Raw genomic sequence first — 22905 nt, forward strand, 5'->3', positions numbered from 1 at the left:
ATCATAATGGGATTAAGTGTTGAGTTAGTTTAAAAGTGATTGGAAATAGATCAAGACTCCCTAGAAAGCAGGCACTGAGGGTTACCTATTATTAATAGTCTCATCTAGAAAATATGATTAACTTAATTTAGTACAGTTTTAAAGGATAGGCTTAAAAATTAAAGTTAAGTATGTCCATAAGATCCATTTTGAACAGTTTATTTCTTCTCTGCTTTAAACAGAAAAGAAATTTAACAGAAATCAAAAACTTTAAAAAGTGCTCACACGCATTAGGCTCTTGTTTCTGCTCTTTATTGGAGAAGGCAATGGCACCCCACTCCAGTACTCTTGCCTGGAAAATCCCATGGACAGAGGAGCCTGGTAGGCTGCAGTCCATGGGGTCTCTAAGAGTAGGACACCACTGAGCGATTTGGGAATGTGCCCTGCTGTTAATGATATCCTGCCTGGTTTTCAGTCTATTTGCTGCAAGATGCCAGCTTTCAATGTCAGTGTCACGTAAGAAGTGTCTCCTGCTATCACTATCAGGATTTAAGAACTACTTTACAGGAAATCTTAGTCATCAATGTGCAGCCATACCTCCGTGTTAAAACTGAAGAGGATTTGACCATCAAATGTTCATTGAGGGGGAAAAGTACAGCAATGTGCCCTGAAGAGTTGTTTTCAACCACAGCCCAGGGTCAACACTCCACTTGAATGGTTTCCCATATGGTCTCTTACAGTTCACCCTCCCATCCTCATCATCTGTTTCCTGATCCCCTAGGGCCTTGTATGGTGCTGAATGTGTAAAAGAAGGCTGAAAACGAGCCTTTGCTTTCTGGTTTGTCAATTTTCTCTTTGAATCCCTCTCATAAAGTTTGGGTTGTCCCCATATAATTGAAAACACTCTTGTAAAAGTTCTCAAAAAACTCCATTCGCTTCCTATCCTCATCTTACTCTACCTATCTGAACCATCAACAGTACTGACAGTCTAATCCATTTCATGAGACACGTTTTATCTCTTGGCTCTCAGCACACAATGTTCTCCTGGTTTTTCCTCTAACCTCAATGGCTTCTCCTTCTCAGTCTCCTTTTCTGGCTCCTCCTCCTCTGAGAGACTCTAAATATTGGTGTCCTCCAGGGCTTAGTCTCTGGCCTTCTTTCTCTTCTAACTTCAATCTCTCCCTAAGCTATGCCGTCCCCTCTAATGGGTATAAATGTCATCAACATGCCAATGACTCACAAATTTATTTCTTTAGTTGTGATGGTTTGAAAACATGTCCACAAATATTTTGCTGCACCTCTTACCAAACATGGAATACAATTCCCCTCCCTTTGAACATGAGCCAACCTTAGTGACTCAGTATTAACAAACAGAGGCAACTGTGAAGCTGTGGGATTTCTGAGACTAGGTTAGGAAAGGTGATACAGCTTCATATCGATTCTACCTCTCTTGAGACGTGCACCTTTGGAACCCAGCCCCCAGGCTGCACAGAAGTCCAGCAGCCAGGGGGATAAGGCATGTGTAGGAGTTCTGGCCCAGCCCCCGCAGATGGCTGATGACCATAATCATCCACCACTACACATGTGAATAAGTGAGGCTTTACACCATCCCAGCATGCAGCCTTCCGGTTGCCCCGGTTAATGCCAAATGAAGCAGAAACAAGTCCCCTACTCAAGTTGCAAGTTTGAAACAGAATACATGTTGCTGTTGTTTTAAGCCATTAAGCTTTGAGGATGTTGTTACTCTGTAAGAGATAACCAGAGAAGGATTTAAACCCTTCCTCTTTTCCAGCACCTGTCCACTCAATATCCTCATTTCAATGTGTTTTAGAAAAATCAACTTGTCGTAAAAAATACTTTGGCTACCTGATGTGAAGAACCAACTCATTGGAAAAGATCCTGATTCTGGGAAAGATTGAAGGCAGGAGGAGAAGGGGACGACAGAGGATGAGATGCTTGGATGGCATCACTGACTCTATGGGCATGAGTTTGAGTAAGCTCTGGGAGTTGGTGATGGACAGGGAAGCCTGGAGTTGCTGCAATCCATGGGGTCACAGAGAGTCAGACAAGACTGAGTGACTGAACTGAACTGTTGCAAAAAAAAAAAAGGACTCTTGATTTCCTCTGCCAAACTGACTCCTCTCCTGTCCCTTCCTGTCTTAGTCTAAGGCACCACCACTCAGGAAAATACCTGGGAATCATCCTTGAATAAGGCCTCCTCCTAATACCACTCATCTAAACTATTGGCAAATCTTGTAAAAATTACCTTCAAAATATACCAAGATGGCCATTCCTAACTGCCTGCTTCAGTACCTCTTGTCGTCAGCACCACCGTCTTCTCTTACAATGTCTACAGCAGTACAATAGCCTTCCAAAGTGCTTCCCAAGTTTACCTTGATACAGCCTGTTCACTGGACAAGCATCTTCTGTCAACATGCTGGGATGGCTTTCCATCACACTTACCATAATGATGTTGGGGCCTTACTGTGGCCTATAAGGTCACACGTGAATGGGATCCTACCTTTGGTTCCAGTTTTTGTCCCCTACCATTCACTCACTTGGCTCATTTCCTTTTGTCACACTGCCTTTTTGCTTTTCCTGGAACAATCTACACTTACTACTGTTTCCGACCTGCTGGTTTTATCTGTCTGGAAAGCTCTTCTCCCCAGATCGTATGACTAATTATTTCAGGAAATGAATGTCTTGGCTCATATATCATCTTTTCAAAAAGGCTTTTCTTTAAATGTTAAGTCCATCATTGGCCTCTATTACTTCAGTTCCCTTGTCTTTTTTTTTTTTTCCTCTTTAATGCATTTTTCCTTGCCTGAAATCACATTTATTTGTTTGATGTTGATATTCTCTCAGATGTAAATTTAGGTTTCCTGAGCTCAGGGGCTTTCTTTATGATACTATAATCGTCAGCCCCAAGAGAAGTGCCTTCCACAATTGTGCATAGTCTATACATCTCTGATAAATAAGCTTTATTCAATAAAACAAATAGTTGAATCTGTTAATACATAATGCTTGATTAGTTTGGATTAAAAGTTTACAATGTGTTTTATTGATATCCAAGCTATTTCCATCAAGGAGAACTTGTTCTCTCTGTGTTGAAGCCTTCCTGGATGAACTGGTTTGACTCTGGATTATTTTCAATTAATTTACAGAGATGATGTTACACTAGATCCTCAGATATAAAATAATTACTGGAACATTAAAATATGTAATGCAGCATCAATATTGAACATTTCTTTGTCTTGTTTCTCTCTCTCTCTTTTTTTGGGGGAGTCACAGCTGTGTGGCTTGCAGAATCTTAGCTTGACCAAGGACCAAACCTGCACCCTTGGCAGTGAAAGCATGGAGTCTTAGCCATTGGACTGATAGGGAATTCCTCTGAACTTCACTTTAGCCTGGGGTTACTTACATATTAATGTGTAAGTTTTTCTTGCCTTATGACAGTATGCTTGGGTATCTCTTACCTTGGGCGTGGGGTATCTCTTCACTGCTGCTCCAGCAGAGCGCAGCCATTGCTCCTTACCTTGGACAAGGGGTATCGCCTCATCTCAGCCCTTCCTGACCTTCAACGTGGGATAGCTCCTCTAGGGCCTCCTGCCCAAGGTAAGAGAAACCCAAGCAAGACGGTAGGTGTTGCAAGGGAGCATCAGAGGGCAGACACACTGAAACCATACTCACAGAAAACTAGTCAATCTAATCACACTAGGACCACAGCCTTGTCTAACTCAATGAAACTAAGCCAGCCCATGGGGCAACCCATGATGGGCGGGTCACGGAGGAGAGATCTGACAGAATGTGGTCCACTGGAGAAGGGAATGGCAAACCACTTCAGTATTCTTGCCTTGAGAACCCCATGAACAGTATGAAAAGGCAAAATGATAGGATACTGAAAGAGGAACTCCCCAGGTCAGTAGGTGCCCAATATGCTACTGGAGATCAGTGGAGAAATAACACCAGAAAGAATGAAGGGATGGAGCCAAAGCAAAAAGAATACCCAGCTGTGGATGTGACTGGTGATAGAAGCAAGGTCCGAAGTGGAAAGAGCAATATTGCATAGGAACCTGGAATGTCAGGTCCACGAATCAAGGCAAATTGGAAGTGGTCAAACAAGAGATGGCAAGAGTGAATGTCGACATTCTAGGAATCAGCGAACTGAAATGGACTGGAATGGGTGAATTGAACTCAGATGACCATTATATCTACTACTGCGAGCAGGAATCTCTCAGAAGAAATGGAGTAGCCATCAGGGTCAACAAAAGAGTCTGAAATGCAGTATTTGGATGCAATCTCAAAAACGGCAGAATGATCTCTGTTCGTTTCCAAGGCAAACCATTCAATATCACAGTAATCCAAGTCTATGCCCCAACCAGTAACGTTGAAGAAGCTGAAGTTGAATGGTTCCATGAAGACCTACAAGACCTTTTAGAACTAAGACCCAAAAAAGATGTCCTTTTCATTATAGGGGACTGGAATGCAAAAGTAGGAAGTCAAGAAACACCTGGAGTAACAGGCAAATTTGGCCTTGGAATATGGAATGAAGCAGGGCAAAGACTAATAAATAGAGTTTTGCCAAGAATGCACTGGTCATAACAAACACCCTCTTCCAACAACACAAGAGAAGACTCTATCCATGGACATCACCAGATGGTCAACACCAAAATCAGATTGATTATATTCTCTACAGCCAAAGATGGAGAAGCTCAATACAGTCAGCAAAAACAAGACCAGGAGCTGACTGTGGCTCAGATCATGAACCCGTTATTGCCAAATTCAGACTGAAATTGAAGAAAGTAGGGAAAACCACTAGACCATTCAGGTATGACCTGAATCAAATCCCTTATGATTATACAGTGGAAGTGAGAAATAGATTTAAGGGCCTAGATCTGATAGATAGAGTGCCTGATGAACTAGGGAATGAGGTTCGTGACATTGTACAGGAGACAGGGATCAAGACCATTCCCACGGAAAAGAAATGCAGAAAAGCAAAATGGCTGTCTGGGGAGGCCTTACATTTGTAAGCTGTGAAAAGAAGAGAAGCAAAAAGCAAAGGAGAAAAGGAAAGATATAAGCAGCTGAATGCAGAGTTCCAAAGAATAGCAAGAAGAGATAAGAAAGCCTTCCTCAGCGATCAATGCAAAGAAATAGAGGAAAACAACAGAATGGGAAAGACTAGAGATCTCTTCAAGAAAATCAGAGATACCAAAGGAACATTTCATGCAAAGATGGACTCAATAAAGGACAGAAATGGTATGGACCTAACAGAAGCAGCAGATATTAAGAACAGATGGCAAGAATACATAGAAGAACTGTACAAAAAAGATCTTCATGACCCAGATAATCAGGATGGTGTGATCACTGATCTAGAGCCAGACATCCTGGAATGTGAAGTCAAGTGGGCCTTAGAAAGCATCACTATGAACAAAGCTAGTGGAGGTGAGTGATAGAACTCCAGTTGAGCTATTTCAAATCCTGAAAGATGATGCTGTGAAAGTGCTGCACTCAATATGCCAGCAAATTTGGAAAACTCAGCAGTGGCCACAGGACTGGAAAAGGTCAGTTTTCATCCCAATCCCAAAGAAGGGCAATGCCAAAGAATACTCAAACTACCACACAATTGCACTCATCTCACACGCTAGTAAAGTAATGCTCAAAATTCTCCAAGCCAGGCTTCAGCAATATGTGAACTGTGAACTTCCTGATGTTTAAGCTGGTTTTAGAAAAGGCAGAGGAACCAGAGATCAAATTGCCAACATCCACTGGATCATCGATAAAGCAAGAGAGTTCCAGAAAAACATCTATTTCTGCTTTATTGACTATGCCAAAGCCTTTGACTGTGTGGATCACAATAAACTGTGGAACATTCTGAAAGAGATGGGAATACCAGACCACCTGATCTGCCTCTTGAGAAATTTGTTTGCAGGTCAGGAAGCAACAGTTAGAACTGGACATGGAACAACAGACTGGTTCCAAATAGGAAAAGGAGTACGTCAAGGCTGTATATTGTCACCCTGTTTATTTAATTTATATGCAGAGTACATCATGAGAAACGCTGGACTAGAAGAAACACAAGCTGGAATCAAGATTGCCGGGAGAAATATCAATCACCTCAGATATGCAGATGACACCACCCTTATGGCAGAAAGTGAAGAGGAACTAAAAAGCCTCTTGATGAAAGTGAAAGTGGAGAGTGAAAAAGTTGGCTTAAAGCTCAAGATTCAGAAAACGCAGATCATGGCATCCGGTCCCATCACTTCATGGGAAATAGATGGGGAAACAGTGGAAACAGTGTCAGACTCTATTTTTCTGGGCTCCAAAATCACTACAGATGGTCATTGCAGCCATGAAATTAAAAGACGCTTACTCCTTGGAAGGAAAGTTATGACCAACCTAGATAGCATATTCAAAAACAGAGACATTACTTTGCCAACAAAGGTTCGTCTAGTCAAGGCTATGGTTCTTCCTGTGGTCATGTATGGATGTGAGAGTTGGACTGTGAAGAAGGCTGAGCGCCAAAGAATTGATGCTTTTGAACTGTGGTGTAGGAGAAGACTCTTGAGAGTCCCTTGGACTGCAAGGAGATCCAACCAGTCCATTCTGAAGGAAATCAGCCCTGGAATTTCTTTGGAAGGACTGATGCTGAGGCTGAAACTCCAGTACTTTGGCCACCTCATGCAAAGAGTTGACTCATTGGAAAAGACCCTGATGCTGGGAGGGATTGGGGGCAGGAGGAGAAGGGGAAGATAGAGGATGAGATGGCTGGATGGCATCACTGACTCGATGGACGTGAGTCTGAGTGAACTCCGGGAGTTGGTGATGGACAGGGAGGCCTGGCATGCTGCAATTCATGGGGTCTCAAAGAGTTGGACATGACTGATTGACTGATCTGATCTGATCTGATCTGATGACAGTATGCTTTTTTTGTTTAGATTCTGTCAAGAACTGTGAGGGATCTAAGATTTCACCCTACTTGCCAACTACAAACTAGCTTGAAACAGATTTACAAATGCAGGTTAGCCTGGGCAGAAACTACAACACCTTTGTGAAAAGTTAGGTAGTTTATTGCTCACAGAAATATTAGTAACCAGGACATCAGCATTTTTCTTGCCCTGGTTCCTTGAGTCCAATTCCCAGAGGGAAGCATGACAAAGGTCAGGTGACACCTAGGTGTGTTTCTCTTATAGGAGAGAAATCTGACTGCAAGAAAATCTGCCCAATCTTGCCTCAGAGAGAGGTATTTTCTTTATTAAACTGCATAACAAAAGAAACTACCTTCTCTTTCAGAGGTAGACACTGTCTCTGTCTTTCAAAGCTGTTTGCTTGGTAACAATTTTGAAAGGACAGTCCAGAAAAGTGCTGTCATTGCCTCTGCTTGCAAAACATGCAGAAATGCAAAATTCATACAAAATTGTCTCTTGTTATGGACTGAATATTTGTATCCCCCTGGAATTCATAAGTTGAACCCTAACCCCCAATGGGTTGGCATTTGTGGAGGTGATTAGGTGATTTTGAAAGGTGATTAGGATTAAATGAGGTCATAAGGGTGGAGCCCTCTATATGGGATTTGTGCCCTTAGAAGAAACAGCAGAGAGCTTGTTCTTTTTCTGAGTGAGAACAAAGAAGAGGTCATGTGAATCCACAGGATGGTGGCAATCACCTACAAGCCAAGAGAAGCAGACTTAGAATGAAACCTACCTTGCCAGCACCTTGATCTTAGACTTTCCAGCCTCTGGAATTGTGAAAAAATAAATGTCTATTGTTTAAGCCAAAGGGTATGGTATTCTGTTATGTCAGCCCAAGCTAAGATATCCCCCAAAAGATATTTCACTTGTACTGGATTTTTTTTAATTGAAATATTTTTCTTAACACAATTAGCTAGATCAAAATATTTTGGCAGAAAGCTATCAGAAAAAAGTACCATTACTGTAAAAATATCATTACATCAAATGAAGATTTCAGTTTAAATTGAGTATGGATCACTTTATATTTTGTTCAGTCATTTTTAAAGAAATGAGTTTTCATGACATAACAAGAAATTTAGAAACAGAATAAAACTGATTCAACAACTCATTGATGCATCAGAGACCTACATGCATGTCATTTTTCTGCTCTTCCCACCTTAGTGTGTTGGTAAGACATGGTGCAGAACATTGGTCTAGCCATTGAGTAAGTACCAGGGGAAGGAACCAGATCAGGAGTTAATGTGTTGGTGCTGCCATTCATTGCCAATATCAGTTTCACCAATTCAACTTATCTCGCCAAGCCTCTCTGTGCTGAATTGTAAAATGGCAATAAAGGTAATATTCATCTTCTCTACTTCAAAGGTTATCATGAGGACCACAAATGCAAACATGAAAGTTGCAAAGGGCTGATTTGAGTCTTGACAAGAACTGATTTTATCATGGCATATTTACCATCTAAATTATAAAGAAACACTCGTTTTTAAAACACTGCAAAGTAATGATTATCAAGTGACCAAGGAAAAATCACAAATCTACTGTATGTCTAGCTGTCACTTGATTATTCTAAACCTCCAGGTTCATGTACTGAAATCACAGCAAAGTTATTTGCTACTCCAGAGAAGTATTATGAAATTTTAAACCTCTGGGACTTTACACAAACTGCTCCTTCTATTGATCATGCCCTGTCCCTTCAATCTGTACTTATTAGTAAATCTTTGAGGCCAGGTTAAGTATTGTCTCTAAAGTCTCTTTTTCAGATTTCTTGGGCCATTTGGGCTCATCCATTGTGCTCCATTTGGTGGCTATTAGGGTAGCTCACCTTTACTTGCATGTGTATCAATTTATCTCACTGACTCATGAATACCTTGATGATTAGAGATTCCATTTGATTGACCTTAGAATTTTCAGTACCTACGACCAACCTCAGAGAAGGCAATGGCAACCCACTCTAGTACTCTTGCCTGGAAAATCCCATGGACAGAGGAGCCTGGTGGGCTGCAATCTGTGGGGTCGCTAAGAGTTGGATATGACTGAGTGACTTCACTTTCACTTTTCACTTTCATGCATTGGAGAAGGAAATGCCAGCCCACTCCAGTGTTCTTGCCTGGAGAATCCCAGGGACGGGGAAGCCTTGTGGGCTGCCGTCTATGGGGTAACACAGAGTTGGACACAACTGAAGCAGCAGCAGCAGCAGCAGCAAGACCAACCTAGACAGCATATTAAAAAGCAGAGACATTACTTTGTCAACAAAGGTCCATGTAGTCAAGGCTATGGTTTTTCCAGTGGTCATGTATAGATGTGAGAGCTGGACTGTGAAGAAAGCTGAGCACCAAAGGATTGATGCTTTTGAGTCGTGGTGTTGGAGAAGACTCTTGAGAGTCCCTTGGACTGCAAGGAGATTCAACCAGACCATTCTAAAGGAGATCAGCCCTGGGTGTCCACTGGAAGGACTGATGCTGAAGCTGAAACTCCAATACTTTGGCCACCTAATGCTAAGAGTTGACTCATTGGAAAAGACCCTGATGCTGGGAGGGATTGGGGGCAGGAGGAGAAGGGGACGACAGAGGATGAGATGGCTGGATGGTATCACTGACTCAAGGGACATGAGTTTGGGTAAACTTTGGGAGTTGGAGATGGACAGGGAGGCCTGGTGTGCTATGATTCATGGGGTCGCAACGAGTTGGACATGACTGAGTGACCGAACTGAACTGACACTTGAACAACATGAGTTTGAACTGTGTTGGGTCCACTGAAACATGGATTTTTTTCAATAGTAAATATTAAAATACTCTAATTTCTCTGGCTGGTTGCACCTGAGGATGTGGAACTGCAGTTAAGGAGGAATTGCACACATGGAGCACAAACTGTAAGCTATATGGGGATTTTTTTGACTGAGCTGAGGGTTGGCACCACTAATCTCCTGCCCCTCTGTTATTCACAGGTCAACTGTATATATTTCGGGAAAACTACCCCATGTCCTAGGTCAGGGGCGGCGGCCAGGAGGAGCTACCCCATGCCCCCGAGCCCGAGGCCAGGAGCTGAGGCCGGGAGGACCAACCCCACTCCCAAGGAGCTGTGGCTGCGTGGGCACAGGAAGGCCTAGAGGAGCTATCCCACGTTGAAGGTCAGGAAGGGCAGTGGTGAGGAGATACCTCTCGTCCAAGGTAAGGAGTAGCAGCTGTGCTTTGCTGGAGCAGCCGTGAAGAGATACCCCACGCCCAAGGTAAGAGAAACCCAAGTAAGATGGTAGGTGTTGCAAGAGAGCATCAGAGGGCAGACACACTGAAACCATACTCACAGAAAACTAGTCAATCTAATCACACTAGGACCACAGCCTTGTCTAACTCAATGAAACTAAGCCATGCCCATGGGGCAACCCAGATGGGAGGGTCATGGTGGAGAGATCTGACAGAATGTGGCTCACTGGAGAAGGAAATGGCAAACCACTTCAGTATTCTTGCCTTGAGAACCCCATGAACAGTATGAAAAGGCAAAATGATAGGATACTGAAAGAGGAACTCCCCAGGTCAGTAGGTGCCCAATATGCTACTGGAGATCAGTGGAGAAATAACACCAGAAAGAATGAAGGGATGGAGCCAGCGCAAAAAGAATACCCAGCTGTGGATGTGACTGGTGATAGAATCAAGGTCCGAAGTGGAAAGAGCAATATTGCATAGGAACCTGGAATGTCAGGTCCATGAATCAAGGCAAATTGGAATTGGTCAAACAAGAGATGGCAAGAGTGAATGTCGACATTCTAGGAATCAGCGAACTAAAATGGACTGGAATGGGTGAATTTAATTCAGATGACCATTATATCTACTACTGTGGGCAGGATCCCTCAGAAGAAATGGAGTAGCCATCATGGTCAACAAAAGAGTCTGAAATGCAGTATTTGGATGCAATCTCAAAAACGGCAGAATGATCTCTGTTCGTTTCCAAGGCAAACCATTCAATATCACAGTAATCCAAGTCTATGCCCCAACCAGTAACGTTGAAGAAGCTGAAGTTGAATGGTTCCATGAAGACCTACAAGACCTTTTAGAACTAAGACCCAAAAAAGATGTCCTTTTCATTATAGGGGACTGGAATGCAAAAGTAGGAAGTCAAGAAACACCTGGAGTAACAGGCAAATTTGGCCTTGGAATATGGAATGAAGCAGGGCAAAGACTAATAGAGTTTTGCCAAGAAAATGCACTGGTCATAACAAACACCCTCTTCCAACAACACAAGAGAAGACTCTATCCATGGACATCACCAGATGGTCAACACCAAAATCAGATTGATTATATTCTCTACAGCCAAAGATGGAGAAGCTCTATACAGTCAGCAAACACAAGATCAGGAGCTGACTGTGGCTCAGACCATGAACTCCTTATTGCCAAATTCAGACTGAAATTGAAGAAAGTAGGGAAAACCACTAGACCATTCAGGTATGACCTAAATCAAATCCCTTATGATTATACAGTGGAAGTGAGAAATAGATTTAAGGGCCTAAATGTGATAGATAGAGTGCCTAATGAACTAGGGAATGAGGTTCGTGACATTGTACAGGAGACAGGGATCAAGACCATTCCCCCCCCCCCCCAAAAAAAAAAAAAAAAAACCATTCCCATGGAAAAGAAATGCAAAAAAGCAAAATGGCTGTCTGGGGAGGCCTTACAAATAGCTGTGAAAAGAAGAGAAGTGAAAAGCAAAGGAGAAAAGGAAAGATATAAGCATCTGAATGCAGAGTTCCAAAGAATAGCAAGAGATAAGAAAGCCTTCCTCAGCGATCAATGCAAAGAATTAGAGGAAAACAACAGAATGGGAAAGACTAGAGATCTCTTCAAGAAAATCAGAGATACCAAGGGAACATTTCATGCAAAGATGGACTCAATAAAGGACAGAAATGGTATGGACCTAACAGAAGCAGCAGATATTAAGAAGAGATGGCAAGAATACACAGAAGAACTATACAAAAAAGATCTTCACGACCCAGATAAACGCAATGGTGTGATCACTGACCTAGAGCCAGACATCCTGGAATGTGAAGTCAAGTGGGCCTTAGAAAGCATCACTACAAAAAAAGCTAGTGGAGGTGATGGAATTCCAATTGAGCTATTTCAAACCCTGAAAGATGATGCTGTGAAAGTGCTGCACTCAATATGCCAGCAAATTTGGAAAACTCAGCAGTGGCCACAGGACTGGAAAAGGTCCGTTTTCATTCCAATCCCAAAGAAAGGCAATGCCAAAGAATGCTCAAACTACCACACAATTGCACTCATCTCACACGCTAGTAAAGTAATGCTCAAAATTCTCCAAGCCAGGCTTCAGCAATACGTGAACCGTGAACTTCCTGATGTTCAAGCTGGTTTTAGAAAAGGCAGAGGAACCACAGATCAAATTGCCAACTTCCCCTGGATCAGGGAAAAAGCAAGAGATTTCCAGAAAAACATCTATTTCTGCTTTATTGACGATGCCAAAGCCTTTGACTGTGTGGATCACAACAAACTGTGGAAAATTCTGAAAGAGATGGGAATACCAGACCACCTGATCTGCCTCTTGAGAAATTTGTTTGCAGGTCAGGAAGCAACAGTTAGAACTGGACATGAAACAACAGACTGGTTCCAAATAGGAAAAGGAGTACGACAAGGCTGTATATTGTCACCCTGCTTATTTAATTTATATGCAGACTACATCATGAGAAACGCTAGGCTGGAAGAAACACAAGCTGGAATCAAGATTGCCGGGAGAAATATCAATCACCTCAGATATGCAGATGACACCACCCTTATGGCAGAAAGTGTAGAGGAACTAAAGAGCCTCTTGATGAAAGTGAAAGTGGAGAGTGAAAAAGTTGGCTTAAAGCTCAACATTCAGAAAACGCAGATCATGGCATCTGGTCCCATCACTTCATGGGAAATAGATGGGGAAACAGTGGAAACAGTGTCAGACTTTATTTTTGGGGGGCTCCAAAGTCACTGCAGATGGTGATTGCAGCCATGAAATTAAAAGACGCTTACTTCTTAGAAGGAAAGTTATGACCAACCTAGATAGCATATTGAAAAGCAGAGACATTACTTTGCCAACAAAGGTTCGTCTAGTCAAGGCTATGGTTTTTCCTGTGGTCATGTATGGATGTGAGAGTTGGACTGTGAAGAAGGCTGAGCGCCAAAGAATTGATGCTTTTGAACTGTGGTGTTGGAGAAGACTCTTGAGAGTCCCTTGGACTGCAAGGAGATCCAGCCAGTCCATTCTGAAGGAGATCAGCCCTGGGATTTCTTTCGAAGGAATGATGCTAAAGTTGAAGCTCCAGTACTTTGGCCAGCTCATGCAAAGAGTTGACTCATTGGAAAAGACTCTGACGCTGGGATGGATTGGGGGCAGGAGGAGAAGGGGATGACAGAGGATGAGATGGCTGGATGGCATCACTGACTCGATGGACGTGGGTCTGGGTGAACTCCTGGAGTTGGTGATGGACAGGGAGGCCTGGCGTGCTGCGATTCATGGGGTCGCAAAGAGTCGGATACGACTGAGCGACTGAACTGAACTGACCTGACCCTTTGTAAGGTTAACTGTGCCCATTGTTACCTGGGGTAAGTGTGTTTTCATTTTTGCTGTATGTTACACACTCTTTCTGGAAAATATACCCTGTTGGGTTTGATGGGAAAGCTATAACTCCCCATCCTTTTCTGGAGATCACTGTAACTTAAATGCTAATGCAACACTCTTGGTCAAACTTTGAGTTTGACCCAGTCTGTCTCATAGGCAACAGACAAGACATGATAAAATTTCCAGGGCTTTAACAAATCCACAAAATAGATTTTAGTATTGCCCAGGTATCCTCTGCACTACAGAGGCAGAAGCCCTGTTCAGAGACACAAAGTCTAAGACCACCCATCACTTAGCAATGCCACTTCTAGAATACAGGTTCCCAGATTCCCAGGTGGTCTCAGGATCACAGCACCAAACAAAAATGTTCAACTATAGATGCTACGTTTTCTCCATCCTCTCATCAGACTATTATCATTTTATTATTAAACATTTTTCTCTTTCTGCTTCAGGAAAAAATATATATATAACATAGTATACACTAAAATAAAGCAAAAACTTCCAGTGTTATAAGAGATATGAGCATGGTAAGAAATTTAAAAATTCGACATTACAACAAATAATGGATTTTATTATATTGACTTTTGTCTAATTTTTTTCTAGGCATAAATAATTGGAAAATACATACATGCTTTGAAGTGGATTGTTTTAGGGGATATACTAAAGCTTTGGAGTACTTGAGTTTGCTTTGAGCAATAACACTACTCACCACCGTAGCTTTGATTTCATGCCAGGAAGCTATGTCATTTTATTTTAAACAGCCACCAGTGTTCATCTTCCAACTTGTCTGGCATTGACCCTGATGTTGCCATAAGTCTGTCATCCCCTAATGACTATCCCAGGCTGCACACATTCCACACAGGGACCCTATGTGGAAGGTAAAACGTGCCACATGACACTGTGACATTGTTCGGAGAAGGATGTTCATTCTTTACGAATATTCCCACGGAGAATCTGACCTGTGTTCATCACAAACAGGAACTTTTTTTTCAAACCGGAAGGTAGAGTGAGAGAGGAAACAATGTTGATTTCTGGGAGAAGAGGTTTTCGAAGTCCCATTTGCTGGCTCTCGGAACAATTATGGGAAGCCCCACAGAGCATGTCCTTTTTTTACTCAAAATAATGGAAAGCACTTCTACTCCTCTGCGGAAACAGCAGTTCAAAGACAGGACACAGAGTCCCTAAGTTCTGGCAGCCTTTAAACAGTATTTTTTTCCCCTTCCCTGGTAAACTGGTAAAGGACTCACCATTTAGGTACATTGATATATATGGGTCTCATTTATAGCCCGCCATGCTATTTGCCTTTGGGAATGAACAGACTGGCCTATACAGTCCCACTCATGTACTCAGTGAATATTCAGTAATCACTTCCTCTACACTGAGCTAGGCAGTGTGGAAACAAAAGTGAGTAAGACACTCTGTGCCCTCAAGAAATATATAATCTAGGCAGACATGTGAATTGAAAAGCATACCATTCTGGAGAGCAGTTAAGTAATCTGTAATCAAATTGTCACTAGTGAGCAATTTTTCTCCTGTTACCTCTTCTAGAGAAAAAGGTTCATCTAACCTCTTAATAATTTAGCAATGAATTAGAGGCAACATGTGCTTCCCTCTTGGCTCAGTGGTAAAGAATCCACCTGCAATGCAGGAGACGCAGGAGATGCAGGTTCAATCTCTGGGTAGGGAAGATCCCCTGGATGAGGGCATGGCAACCCACTCCTGCATTCTTGCCTTGAGAATCTTCTGGACAGAGGAGGCTAGCGGGCTACAGCCCATAGGGTTGCAAAGAGACACGATTGATGGTGACTGAGCATGCGCACATTGAGGCAATATAGGTTCCATGGAAACTTCCATGAAAGTACTATGGAATGTTTTGCCACAGTTAGAAGCAAGGAACTAGTTTGAATAAAATAACACAAATGCACCTTAAAAACACACAATGCTGAGTAATTTAAAAAGAAGAAACTAAAAAATACATAACAACAACATACATGTACATTAAGATACAAACACACAAAGCAACAATGCCCATTTACCATACAAATGAAATGGGTATATGGAAACACATATAAATGATCGCCTTTAGTGGGGAAAGGCATGGGTTTGGAGACTGTTAAAAGAAATTAGATAAGTGTATAAGTAAGATAAGACCAGCTTCTGTAGTTTATTGATGATTCAGTTCAGTTCAGTCCCTCAGTCACATCCGACTCTTTGCGACCCCATGAATTGCAGCACGCCAGGCCTCCCTGTCCATCACCAACTCCCGGAGTTCACTCAGACTCACGTCCATCGAGTCAGTGATGCCATCCAGCCATCTCATCCTCTGTCTTCCCCTTCTCCTCCTGCCCCAATCCCTCCCAGCATCAGAGTCTTTTTTAATGAGTCAACTCTGCATGAGGTGGCCACAGTACTGGAGTTTCAGCTTTAGCATCTTTCCTTCCAAACACCCAGGGCTGATCTCCTTTAGAATGGACTGGTTGGATCTCCTTGCAGTCCAAGGGACTCTCAAGAGTCTTCTCCAACACCACAGTTCAAAAGCATCAATTCTACGGCGCTCAGCTTTCTTCACAGTCCAACTCTCAAACCCATACATGACCACAGGAAAAACCATAGCCTTGACTAGACAGACCTTTGCTGGTAAAGTAGTCTCTGCTTTTGAATATGCTATCTAGGTTGGTCATAAGTTTTCTTCCAAGGAGTAAGTGTCTTTTGATTTCATGGCTTCAGTCACCATCTGCAGTGATTTTGGAGCCCCAAAAAATAAAGTCTGACAGCATTTCCACTGTTTCCCCATCTATTTCCCATGAAGTGTTGGGACCAGATGATCTTGATTTTCTGAATGTTGAGCTTTAAGCCAAATTTTTCACTCTCCACTTTCACTTTCATCAAGAGGCTTTTGAGTTCCTCTTCACTTTCTGCCATAAGGGTGGTGTCATCTGCATATCTGAGGTGATTGATCTTTCTCCCGGCAAACTTGATTCCAGCCTGTGCTTCCTCCAGCCCAGCGTTTCTCATGATGTACTCTGCATAGAAGTTAAATAAGCAGGGTGACAATATACAGACTTGACGTACTCCTTTTCCTATTTGGAACCAATCTGTTGTTCCATGTCCAGTTCTAACTGTTGCTTCCTGACCTGCATGTAAGTTTCTCAAGTGGCAGGTCAGGTGGTCTGGTATTCCCATCTCTTTCAGAATTTTCCACAGTTTATTGTGATCCATAGAGTCAAAGGCTTTGGCATAGTCAATAAAGCAGAAATAGATGTTTTTCTGGAACTCTCTTGCTTTTTCGATGATCCAGCAGATGTTGGCAATTTGATCTCTAGTTCCTCTGCCTTTTCTAAAACCAGCTTGAACATCTGGAAGTTCACGGTTCACGTATTGCTGAAGCCTGGCTTGGAGAATTTTGAGCATTACTTTACTAGTGTGTGAGATGAGTGCAATTGTGTGGTAGTTTGGTGACAATAAATTGAGGGGTGTGAATAGCTCAATCCTCTACCACACTTCTAAAATGGAGACGAAAAGAAAAAAGCTAATTACACAGTACAAATCAGTAAGAGTGCCTGGACTGCAAAGTTATTACAAAGAGAATTAATAAAATCAGCTTTGGACCTGGACTGGCATCTCGTTTCATACATGATATTTTACATGTTTCAATGCCATTCTCCCAAATCTTCCCAGTCCAGGTTCAATGCACGATACTGGATGCTTGGGGCTAGTGCACTGGGACGACCCAGAGGGATGGTATGGGGAGGGAGGAGGGAGGAGGGTTCAGGATGGGGAGCACATGTATACCTGTGATGGATTCATTTTGATATTTGGCAAAACTAATACAATTATGTAAAAGTTAAAAATAAAATAAAATTTTAAAAAAAATCAGCTTTGGAGATGTAAGAAAATGTTTGAAAGGAGACGACATCTAAGCTGAGCTTCAGACACCTAACCTTGCAGCTATAGCCTTTTCCTTCATCACCTGTTGGCTCATCTTTGCCCTGGAATCTGAATTTAACTTCACAGGTGAAGAAGCCTTTCTCCCCGGTAATACCGAAGATATTTCATCTTATTCATTCCAAAGTGATTGAGGAGTTCAAAGATTAGCTGCCCTTAGGTTCGCCCCTGGATCTACATTTCTGAGGTAGAATACCCCATGTCTAGAGCCCATTCTCCTTGCCTTGTAGTGGTCTCCACCCAAGGGCTCTGACACATAAATCCACACAGTCTTCCTGTTCCAATTTCATGCCCGAGGCTCTATACTGTTTTGTTTGCTTTTGTGTTTTTCTTATTATCAGACACAACCTCGCAAGAATCCCTTCGTAGGTCCCTGGTTTACTCTTCCACGATCTAGCCAGGTGAGACCCATCCTTTGATTCCTCTTTCTCAGATGCTAGCTAGTGCTACAGAGTTCTGCCCGGAGTCCTTAGGAACCGGACTCCTGCCACGTGGTAGCTGCACTACTAGGCCCACTGTTTGAGGCTCACCATCTATCATGGACAGGTCCACCTATTCTTCCTTGCTAGACTTCCCCTTTTGTCTTTCAACATTGTGCAATCCTGTCTTTCAACACTGATCAGTGTATACCTTTTCTCCTTTTACTTTAGTATCCTAAAGTTTAGGGCAACTGCTCTGCCTGTCTGTCTGCCCTTTCCCCTATACTGTGATGCTGGGAATACCCTTGGGTGTATCTGACCCAGGCTGGTAGGAGAGTCATAATGTAAATATTATGCAATGGGCCTTGAAGCCAGGCCTCTAAGGTGTGAATTCAGATGTTCAGCTAATTCGCTGTGCAAGCATAAACAGACTATTTAATCTCAGTGTATCTGGATAGGGAGAGGAATGCTGTATCTCAAGATTCAGGGTTTTTGTATCCACTGAAAGAATTTATACTTGCAAAGTCCTTATAACAATGTCTGATATAAAGCAACTACTCTGGTCATGTTATCCATGGTGCTATTATCTCCAGCTTTTGTCCTCCCTGAGATGCTTGTCTCATTCCTAACAGCTTCAGTACTCTCTCTGGGAATCATCAGGGAGAAAAAAAAAGTAGATGATTTGTTTTTAACCTAAAAGAATTGTTTTGGGGAGAACGAAATGCAGTATAGTGGGAACAGACCAGAATCTGATTTCAGATGACCTAGGTCAAAGTAACAGCTGTCTCTTTCTCACTGTGTGATTCTGAGGAAGTTTATCTCTTTTGGCCCGTTTCCCTGTTTATGGAATGGAAATAATAATAACCTCTACTTCCCAGGATAGTTATGAGGATTCAGCAAGGTAAGGCCTGCGAAAGCTCTTTTGGGAATGGTGTTATGCTAATATTTGTTGCTTTTGTCATTGTTACCTATCGTTTGTTTCATGCCACTAGGAACTACGTCTTAATGCTTCCTGTAGAGTCGATGAGTGATAACTCAAGTCCATAAAAGATGTTTAATTCTCCTATTTTGAATTAACTGGCTCAATTCATTGTGACCCTAGAGGGGGGGAAAAATCTGTGTGTGAAGCTAAGGCCTTTACTAATATATTATCTTTTAAATGTGAAAAACAAGTACCCGGTGCACACATACACACAACTTTAATCTTCCCCGCTGTTTCTCACTTACACTGTACTCCTTATCAGTTAGGAGAATCAAGAAAATAGCACCTCAGAAAAAAGCAAGACTTTCCTAGCATATGCATTGGCTATGTCATTTAATGACTACAACAGTCCTAGGAAGAAGATACAGTTTTATACCTTTGTGCAGATGAGACCAGGGAAGGTGGGAATGTTCATCAATATACCGTCTAGCTTATTGCTGTGGAAGGGAGGGCCAGAAGCCAGGTGGCTAGAGTTGTATCCCACATCAAGAGAAAACAAAGAGCTCTTTTTCCACATAAATCAAGAAGAATTTATATTTATCAGCCCCAGCCCTTTGCAAAGCAATGGACAGAATATAGTAAGAAGATATGTGTGTATTATTTTGGGAGGAGATGCAGATGTAGAGGAGGTGACATTTTATAGAAATAACTGATCAGATGTAGTTTTATAGTCCTCCTTCACTAGAATACATAGCAATACATTTAAGCATTTCCCGATGCTCACTAAAATATATTCCCCTTAAAATCCTTGCCTGGAACTTTCATCCTCCTTGAGCCATTTTATCTGATAAACTTATAAAAACTAACCAACATGGGCTTATACCGGTTGCTCTTTAACATGAACCATTCATGACTGTGAGTCATGGGCACCGGGCTATTAATATGTTCAACACTCTTTTAGTGTGATTCCATGTACATCTTTGGATGCTCCTTTTGGGTCTAATGAGAAGGAGGCTTTCGACCAGGAAGACTGTTTACAACAGTCAAATAAAGCAATCTGGATAAAATGAGGCTGGATAGGAACTCTAAATAATAAATGGTTAACTCAAGAATGGCCATGGTAGCTAAAGGGAAAGAGAATAGTTATCATTATGGCTCCTTTCATTTCTTAATATAGGACTTCCCTACAGTTCAGATGGTAAAGAATCTACCTGCAAGGCAGGAGACCTGGGTTCAATCCCTGGGTCAGGAAGATCCCCTGGAGAAGGAAATGGCAATTCACTGCAGTATTCTTGCCTGAATAATCCCATGGACAGAGGAGTCTGGCAGGCTACAGTCCACGGGATCACAAAGAGTCAGACACAACTAAGTGACTAACACAACATTTCTTAGTACAACTCACTGAAGCTACACACCTTTAACTTTCCTCCTATTATTGACTCCTCAAAGTCTATGTGGGTTGCTTTCTGGAAGAAAAATTAATTGCATAATTATTTATAGATTGGTTATTTTTTAGAATCAAAATGTTACTAATTTTATATCTTTCTGAAGGCAATGGCACCCCACTCTGGTGCTTTTGCCTGGAGAATCCCATGGGCGGAGGGGCCTGGTGGGCTGCAGTCCATGGGGTCGCTAGAGTCCGACGCGACTGAGCGACTTCACTTTCACTTTTCACTTTCATGCATTGGAGAAGGAGATGGCAACCCACTCCAGTGTTCTTGCCTGGAGAATCCCAGGGAAGGGGAAGCCTGGTCGGCTGCCATCTATGGGGTTGCACAGAGTCGGACATGACTGAAGCGACTTAGCATAGCATAGCATAGCATAATGTGTTTATGCACATGGTAAACTTTAAATTTCCAGCCACTAAATAATGCCCTGGATGGCATTACTGACTCAATGGACATGAGTCTAAGTAAACTCCAGGAATTGGTGATGGACAGGGAGGCCTGGCGTGCTGCAGTCCATGGGGTTGTAAAGAGTCAGACAGGACTGAGCAACTGAACTGAACTGAAATAATGCCTTTACATTTTGTGCCTGCTCTGATTTTTCTTATACAAAGAAAACAAAAATTATACATACAGATAAATATTCATTTGTCTGAGTCTATGAATATTGAGTCAAAGATTCAGTGAATAACCCACACTCATTTTACCTATTTACTGAATATTCACCCAACACATTCCTATTCAAAGTTTTGTCTAACCATTACATTATTTTTTCTTTCACACAGAGTTTTCAAGCAACTAAAGTATTAAAGGCTAAATTGCGTTTTACTTGAAAATTGGGAACACTGGCAAATGATTATTTCTTGCATTCTTAACAAATAAAATGCAACAAGGACTCTATAGTCAGATTGAACAAAGTCAGGCTATGCCACTTACTGGCTTTGTGATTTTGGTTAAGCTTCTTAAACAGTCTGGGCCTCAGATCCCATAGTTACAAACTAGGAATAATAATAGTATCTACCTTATAAGAATATTATGTAGAATGAATATCAACATTTATAAGTCATTTAGAACAACTCTTACACAAAACTAATAATTAACAAATAATTTGTTGTGTGTGTGTGTATATATATATATATATATATATATGGTGTGCTTATATATATGTGTCTATATATTACGTATGTAAATAAAGAGACTATGACATCAAATTTATTGATGTCTCACTAAAGTTCAAGTCACTTTCCTCCCCTTCATGCATCAACATGTAACTAGATGAAATCAGTCACCATTGTTTGAACAGGTATTAATGTCTTCATAATTTTTACTCATGTATGCTCTGCTTCCAACGCTTTTGCTTTCTTACACTCAATTTGTAAGAATGTTGGGTGAACTTTAAAATTCACTTTATTTTTTTTTTGAACAGTACAAGGAATTTATTATAAAAGAAAAAGTCCAAAGGTATAGCAGTAAGTAACTGATTCTCTAAGCACTTCCTCTAAATCTCTTCTGAACTTCCATATCACTTTGCATTTGTATTTCATTTAATAAGGTGTACTATAATTGATTGCTTCATCTATTTGTCTTCCCTAACCCATGTAAATTCAAAGAACCAGGCATGTCATAGACATCCTGTGAGCCCTGAGTCCATACTGACCTGAGACATAGCAGAAATGTAACCAACATGTGTGTAAATGTGTGTGTGTCTTTGCGTGTTTTAGTAAACAAAGGGCCAATTTCAATGCCGAAGCTGTTTGCATCTTTTTAGATGAGTCTCTTAGTTTCTCTTAATTCTTTAAAATGAGGTACATAATAGGCCCTTTCTGACTCTAAAATTTTATGATGTATAAAAGCAAAATAGAAAATAATTGCAAGCATACTAAGAATAAAAATACTCCATCAAGTTAATAAGTACCTATGCATTCATTTATAAATAAGCCAATATTAACATATTTCAATAATGACCTAATGAGGCCAATACTAAATGGAAATTTCTTCATTATACTTTTAAAAATTTGAAACCCTTCTATGAACCTATTAAATAAATGTGATAAAAGGAAAGAGATGAGGAAGGAAAATGGAGGGTATTTGGGGTAGTAGAGACACTGAAAACACAGAGATCAAATAGATGTGCTATTTTAAATACTCATCTGTAGGATGATTAGAGTTTTATTAGGGTGAAAGCTGCATTTGAAAGGGGAGGTCTGGGGACAGTGGGCTTCTACATTCTACAGCATGCTTTCCTTAATTAAAGGAGTTATCCTGGAAAGTGATCCTTAAAACCTATGATTGACAAGCATCTTCTTTCCAAAGAGGCTACAAATATAAAACAAAAGGTACTTTTTTGTTTGACTTGAACTGGAAGATAGAAAATAAATTATAAGAAGCTATAAATGTCTCCAGATAAGACTCAGTGAAGTTTCCATTAAATTTTCCAATTAAGATAGGGTTCATAACGAAAAAAAAAAAAAAAAGATTTTGCCAAACCACAGTGAAATTTTAGATGTAAAAATTTTTAAAAATCTTATTTTATAATCAGATCCAAAATATTATAAATGATGATTCAATTTGATTCACTATTGTTAGTTATTACTGTGACCTTCAAGCCAAAGATAACCTAGTCCAGAGAA

General features: G+C 41.3%; 1 long non-coding RNA gene across 2 annotated transcripts in view; it reads right to left on the minus strand.

Annotated features, from left to right (window-relative positions):
• Positions 1-22905, minus strand: part of LOC109563771 (uncharacterized) — a 103007-nt gene that overhangs the window by 74560 nt on the left and 5542 nt on the right. The gene's annotated exons all lie outside the window — the stretch shown is intronic.

This window comes from Bos indicus, chromosome 9, assembly GCF_029378745.1.
Source record: "Bos indicus isolate NIAB-ARS_2022 breed Sahiwal x Tharparkar chromosome 9, NIAB-ARS_B.indTharparkar_mat_pri_1.0, whole genome shotgun sequence".
NCBI classification, from domain to species: domain Eukaryota; kingdom Metazoa; phylum Chordata; class Mammalia; order Artiodactyla; family Bovidae; genus Bos; species Bos indicus.